A 7,348-nucleotide genomic window follows, 5' to 3' on the forward strand; every position below is an offset into this window, starting at 1 on the left:
TAAAATAAAGTTTGGTTTTGATTTTGTGGGGTAAGGTGATTGATTATCAGTAATTAAATGTATTATCTAAGAAAATTGTGACTATTCAGTTCAATGACATTGGTGAAACATCCTGAGAATCACACTGGGTTAGATTGAGTAGCAAATTTTTGACATTTTATTTACAAAGGGGATGTATGGGGACCAGGGAAATATCTTCTTACTCAACTATAGAATGAGATATCTCTCCTCTCTGTCTTAGCCTTCCCAACTCCATCTCCAATACAAACAGAATGAGGTTTTTTTGTTTGTTTGTTTGTTTTTGTTTTTTTTTAACATTCATTAGAATAACACTTCCATTACAAAGCTCAGGTATATGTTTTAAAGTCTCTTTAACTTGCACAACCTGTGTATTATTCTCCTATTCAGTTTCCTGGAGATTAAAGCTGGTGAGAGGAACAAGAAATGGTTATATCACTTGAAGGAAAGTACACACTCCATGGGACTTGTAAGCTGCTTTAGATTAGAGGTAGTAGACCACATAATTGATCAGCTATGGTGTTGGATGGGAGATGAGGAGCTGAGGCTGTATCACCTGTAACCTGGATATCAACTTTGTACTGATGGGAATCACAGCAAGGTATTTATCACTTGAAGCTATGCTAGACATTATGTGACTACGTTTTACTTCTCCCATTGCTAAAATCACTAGCAACTCCACATTTGACTAATATGTTTAAGAAACAACACCTTTTATTTTCCTTGTTTCCAGTAAGGCATTTCTGGAGTTGCCAAGATTTTCACTGAAGCCCCAATTAACTACAAGTCTAATTACAAGTTCCTATCACCTGTGGTACTGATAGGCTCATAGCAACATCCTTAAGCAGAGAATTACCAGGTATGCACACCTATGTTGATAGATTCCTCAAAATTCTGGAGAAAACTAAATGATGGAAATGTTTTCTGGAGGTCAGGATGCATTTTCTGCCCTGCCCCAATTTTGAGATGAGCACAGATGAAAAGCTTCCCAATCAATGATGTCCTGCCTGTATGCAAATAGTCTCTTTTTCTGTTGCCTTAGGAGACTTGTAGGGCTCTGTACCTATTAATTCAATCTAAACCACTTCCGAGCAGCTGTGTATTGCTGACAGCTACCCAGAGCCTTATACAGTTGCTACTCATTCAGCAAATATATTCAAGATTTCTGATTTTACACTTTTGTTGCTGTATTCATCCTGGTCTCATGCTGTGATCACTGTTTGTGAGCCTTTTGGGATGAATCAGATGTGTTATGGCATTGGTTATATGGACTGGTGTATCTCATTGCAATTCCTATAATAACAATAATAATAATAATAGTGAGTATGAATCAGTGCAGGAGTGGCTCAGAGTTTCGGGGAGCCAAGAGATGATTCATCCTTTGAAATAAAGAGAAGCTGCTAATAAACATTAATAGACATTTTCAGTTTTGTTTGCAGTGTACCAGCACTTGTTGTATATACTGGGTAATCAACACAAGGATCTGAAAAAATAAACCAATTACTGCTTTGTAAATGATGATTTAATAGGCACACATCGAGTTGACTGTGCTCTGAGAATTGGCAGTCTCTAGTGCTAAGATACAGTGACAAACTTCACCAGTTTGCTACTCTAGCAACTACATTACTGTATATTATGTACAGATTGTTAACAACAAGTATGTTTAATTTAGAATTTATTTTAGAATTTAAAGCTGCAAATAACTCCGTTAAAAAAGGACTACTCAAAAGTAGATTCAATGGATGGGAGTGAATTTGCTCTACAGTGAATATGCATGTTTGCTTCTTCAGCTTGCAGCGGTTCTTGTCTGTCTTCCACATTATTTGACTGGGACCTCATGCTCCTCTGCCTGCTGTGGCAGTCAGTGTGCACTGAATCTGTCTTTACAATTTAATAGTTGATCACAACCAGCTGTGGACACACATGCTTCCAGATTGTGAAAAATTCACTTGTTTTGAATGAAAAAGTGTGACGCTAATTTGTTGGCAGATGATGTCTTGGAGTTTGTTGCTGGCTTGTCCAATTGTAAGAGAGCTTTTCTTCATTTTTGTCACTGTAGATGATGTATATATGAGTATAAATATGTTACCTAACCAAAGACAAGAGAGAGATTGGAGATTAGATGGTATGACTATATAGAAAAAAAGCTTATTACAGAAGTGTGAAAAAGCAATATTATGAGTCCAAGGGAGAACTTATATAAAAAAAAATTCTGCAGGTTTTCAATTAGAGTTGCACAGTATATTGTAAGTGAACCACCACTCTGTTCTGAGCACATCTTGGTGTGCTCTGCTGATTGCCAAAGTGATACAGAGCTTTCTGCCCTCAGGAATTATGATCCTTCCTGCACGTTTCTCAAAGTGGAAGCTAGCCTGGTGTGTCACTGACTGTCATCCTTGTTTGTGTTGTGTAATGTACATACAACTGCTGCTTTGATGGTTGTGCTGTACCTCTGGCCATAGTCATCACTTCTCTTCCTTTGTCCAGCCACAAGAGTTTCATTCCATGGACTAGTAAGTTTCATTTATTTTAGAAGTACACGCACATAGGAAAGCTCCAAGAATAATCTTATGTGCTTGCTTTTTGTCTTCTGCTTTATTTTATTTTATTCTACTACCATGTGTTCAAGTGACCAAGACCCACTTTACAAACATTTCCAGAAGAAATGCTTTGTCAACCACTGCAAGTTTCCTTTTTCTTAATATACAGACACTCATTTTATCTGAGTCATTGCAAAAATAATGTCTTCAGTACATGCAGTTAAGCTGTATTTTTCTTATAACTGAACTCAAAAGTACTTTTTCAATTTGTCATCATTTTCAATACTCAGATATCTCAAATGACACACATTAAATGTTCACTAATTCCTCCCCTACAAAAAATCCTATTGATTTAAGACCTTGATTGAGCTGTTTGGTTTGTGTATATATGTCTTTTTGATGGAAAAAGGTCATCTAAAAAAAGCCTGTACAGTATCAAATATTGTGTAGATGTTGATTTTTAATGGACTGTTTCTAGCCCTCCTCCCCTTTCTTATAAAATTTCTTTTCACAACTTATAGCCTAGTTTATAAATTGTGCTGAAATGATGCTCAGAGCATTTTTTTACTTTTGGTTTTGTTTATTCTGATTATATCATGCATGTATGTGTTGCTTTAAGTTCTTAGGCTCTTCCTGCAAACTCAGGAGAACTGAGCTGCAGTGAGTTTATTGATCTGTCCTATTAACCCATTCAAGAGCAAACAATCCTTGGCTCATATGAATAATTTGCTCATATGGAAAATGATTATGACACTGTATTGGTAGATATTACTTAAGATATCATAGATTCATAGAATCATCAAGTTTGGAAAAGACCTCCAAGATCATCCTGCCCAATCGATCACCTACCACCAGTATTTCCCACTGAACTATGTCCTTTAATGCAACATCTAAGCATTTCTTGAACACCTCCAGGTACAGTGATACCACTAGGTCTCTGGGTGGCCTGTTCCAGTGTCCAATCACAGTTTTGGAGAAGAATTTCCTAACATCCAACCTGCATCTCCCCTGGTGCAACTTGAGGCCGTTCCTTTTAGTCCTATTATAAATTATGTGGTTGAAGAGGCCAACCCTGACCTTGCCATTACCTCCTTCCACGTAGTTGTAGAGAGCAATAAGATCTTCCCTGAGCCTCCTCTAGACTAAATGATTCCAGTTTTCTCCACCACTCCTAAGACTCACACTCCAGATCCCTCACTAGTTATCAGAAAAAAGGCATCTAAGAGAGAGATGAAATTATGAACATCTGTTAAATTATTTTATAAAAATTTAAATCATCTCATATTTAATCAGTTAAATGGATATGTCAATAAGGTATGTAAGTAGTTCCATCCCATCTAGAAGCTCTTCTGAAAAGAATGAAATTATTACAACAACTTATATAATCTTGTTGAATTTCTGTCTGCCATAGGCATTGGGAATCTTTCCGCTTTGTAAGCTTAGTTACCTTATAGGAACACTTGTTTTCCTTCCTCACAGTATCCATTTGTTTCATGTTACTTCTGTAGCATTCAAGATTAACTTGTCTTTCCTTTCAGGTTTGAGTACGTACTTGTTTTCTTCCCGAGGAAGAACTGGTAAGCAATATATAAATAAGATACTTCCTAAAGCATAATATTACTCAAGAAAACAATACAAGTTTTCCCAAGTTAAGATGTCTTTCCCCATACCCTCTTACAAAAGTTGTGTCATCTCTACTTAATTAGCATTGACGTGATATCAACTGACAATTGTACAGGCTGTTCAGAGACCTTTATGTCGCAACGTCGTGTTCCTTTTCATTGTGGGATGACTAGATTCCTCTGCAGTACTGGACTCCATTGTAACACATTAGAATTTAACCCATTCATCTTCTGAAAATAATGGATACTCCCAGATAGAATCCTTTCTTCCCAGAATGTTTGTAGCTTTAATAATTGCATAAATTGCAATCATTTTAATTTTACTGGATAAAAAATAATAAAAATCTTAGGCAATGGTTAGAAATTTCTGTATATAAATTAAGTGTGCAGCAAGAAGAGAAAGGAAAGAACATAGAGAAAAATTAGAATCCTCTTCTCTTTGTGCTGAAGATATTGGTGTAGGGTATGCTAAAAAGTACTATGCTCTCAAACAGATGGAGTTTTTTTTTTCTCCTACTCTAAACAGTTGATGAATTCCTTCCAATTAAATGTAAGTTTCAGAATGGGAACATTCCTGTGGCTTTGTGAAAACCAGCCAAACAGAAGGTGATTCATAGTAAGGTTGTTCTTTGTGGGGATCCTGAATTAATCAAAATATTTATAGAGAAAATAATGCAGGTGCACAACATCTCAAAAGAACTGTTTTGGTGGGGTTTTTTTGTTTCTTTTTTCTGGTTTTTTTTTTTTTCCAAATTCTTTTTAGGACTTGCTATTTGCATTCATCCAGTTCTGCATATGAGTTGTTCATGAAGTGATACTGCTACACGAAAGGGAGACAGACATTATAATTGTCTTTCTCTATATTGTGTAATAAGTCTTCATGCTGTTTTTATTTATTTTGGAAAATTAAGGTAGATTAGTCAGTAACTATTTATTAAACAGAATTGTTGGCAATGCAAGTTATTTTGGAAGTCTGCATCTCTGTGCTGGCTCTTAGCATATGTCATACTAAATGTGAGCTTTGCCCTGTTACATTAAGAGAACAGCGTGGCCTATTTGCTGTCCTTTTTGGATGTTCAGCTGTGGCATGGCTCTGTGCTAATGCAGATAATTTCAAAAAAATTAGAAAAATAAAAGTGAAAACCAAATTGTTGTATTTGCTTACCTTTTTTGCATGTACACATACAAAGACACACAAAGAATACAAGGAATTACTTTGTACAGTCCATTGAGCTAGAAGTCAATGCAACAAAATGAAATCTGCAGTTTAAAATTAAGATAAGAGTATGTGGAAGATTTTTAAGAATAAAATTTACCGAGAAAGGAACATTTTATTTAAAAAAAAAAAGGGCAAATCACAGCATGGGGGGATTTTTATAAGAATAACTACATTCAAATCATATCTGCACAGAGTAGTCTTTACTGAGTATGTTGGATGATTTCCAGGCTGGATGGGGCTTTGAACAACCTGATCTAGTGGGAAGTGCACATGTATATACTGGAGGGGGTTGGAAATAGGTGGTCTTAATGATTTCTTTCAAACCAAGTCATTTTATTACTCTGTGATATAATCACCTTGTCTTTTATCTCTTGTCTCTTTTCTTGTCCTTTCCAAAGGTCAAAAATCCTCTCCCTCTCTGCCAAAAGAAAAAGAAAAAAAAAACCAAAACCAAAAGATTGCCTTTGAAAACATATACTAATTTTCTAATTTGAAGAATTAATACCCAGTAACAAGTGCAATACAACTTGGCATAAAGGTAAAATGCAAAACGAAAATGCACTCCAAAGTTTTGTCTGAATCCTACTACTAGTTCACTTACGTTCCTACTTAATACAACAATGCATTTTCATTGTAACTTCCCATTATTACCTTTGAAAAGTGTAACTTTTATGCAAGAAATGAAATTTGTGTGACCTCAGGTATCAGAGAATGACATTCTTGATGTTTTATAAGGAAAATCTGTTAGTTTACAAAGGGTAACATTATAGATTATATGCACTGTTATTAAATGCTGAATTTTCCTTGAAGATTGCTCGCTCATACTGAAAAAGCTCAATTTTCTATTATTTTTTTAAAATTATTATTTTTTTTTAATCCACATTTGAGCTTACTTTGAAGAAGATGTGACTTATTACAGGTAAGCAGAGTATCAGAACTATGCAAATAATAATAATAATAAATGATTGGTTTCAGAGCATGCCTTAAATATTTTAAGAAGCTCAGAATGCCTTTGCCAAATATGTTTTTATTACTGAAAAGAAGCAGTGGTTTCACTACAGTCCAGTAGGTAGTCACTGATGAGCCAGGGAATTTGAGGGAAATGGCTTGGAGATTTTTAGCACGTCTCCGTAGAAAGCTGTAAATAGCTTGATGTGAATTTTAATAGTGATAAGAACCACTGTCTAATTTGTACCTTGTTGATACATCTTGAGGGTGGTTTTTGGATTGTAAAGGATTTACTGCAGTTGGTGTGATGTTTGCCCCTGGTTCTGTTTGCTGCTGTCTACAATTTTGCACTTGAAAATCCTACACTTGAAGAGTGTGTCTCCTATCTGGGGAAAGAAAACTCTTCTATCGTTTGGCAATATAGTTGAGCAAAAGGTGTGATCTTGAGACACAAAAGCCAGAGGGCTAAAGATCATGCAGTTTCTTTGCAGGAGTGTCAAGATTAGTCATAGTTTTTACAGTTATTTTGAGAAGCACAAATCAATTTCAGGCAGTGAGAACAGCTTTCTGTGATGATAGGGTTATCTCATTGCTGTCTCCTGCTTTCTTACAGCAGTGATAGTGACCACTATCAGAGACAGGATATGGAAGTTTGCAAGTTCCTGTGTACTCTCTGCTATGTTCACTGTGTTTATGTAAAGCAGATGGAAATACTTTCACTCTGCGTTGCTTTTAGCTTTAGAGGAGTAAACAGGCTCAGAAAGGCTATATGAAAAGTCTGTCTGCTACAGGAGTACTTGGTAAAACATGCAGGAGGGACTACATTTATTTCAGGCCTTCAACTTTTTTTTTAATTAATACTTTTCTTCCTTCTCCTGCAGGCAGAAGGTACAGAAAATACTATTCCATCCTATATTTGGGGATTACATAACAACTTTGATCCCTTTTTGTCATTTTTAAGAAAAACGAAAACAAAAGGAATGTAGACAGAGCAGCTACTG

General features: G+C 35.7%; 1 long non-coding RNA gene across 1 annotated transcript; it reads left to right on the top strand.

Moving 5' to 3' along the window:
• Positions 1–295: 295 nt before the first annotated feature.
• Positions 296–5,914, top strand: LOC146761061 (uncharacterized). The gene is made up of 3 exons (XR_014946132.1): positions 296–619; positions 4,097–4,135; positions 5,798–5,914. It is a non-coding gene; the product is annotated as an uncharacterized LOC146761061 (long non-coding RNA).
• Positions 5,915–7,348: the final 1,434 nt, after the last annotated feature.

This window comes from Coturnix japonica, chromosome 4 (assembly GCF_054131305.1).
Source record: "Coturnix japonica strain WE chromosome 4, WE-NBRP24, whole genome shotgun sequence".
Lineage (NCBI taxonomy): Eukaryota > Metazoa > Chordata > Aves > Galliformes > Phasianidae > Coturnix > Coturnix japonica.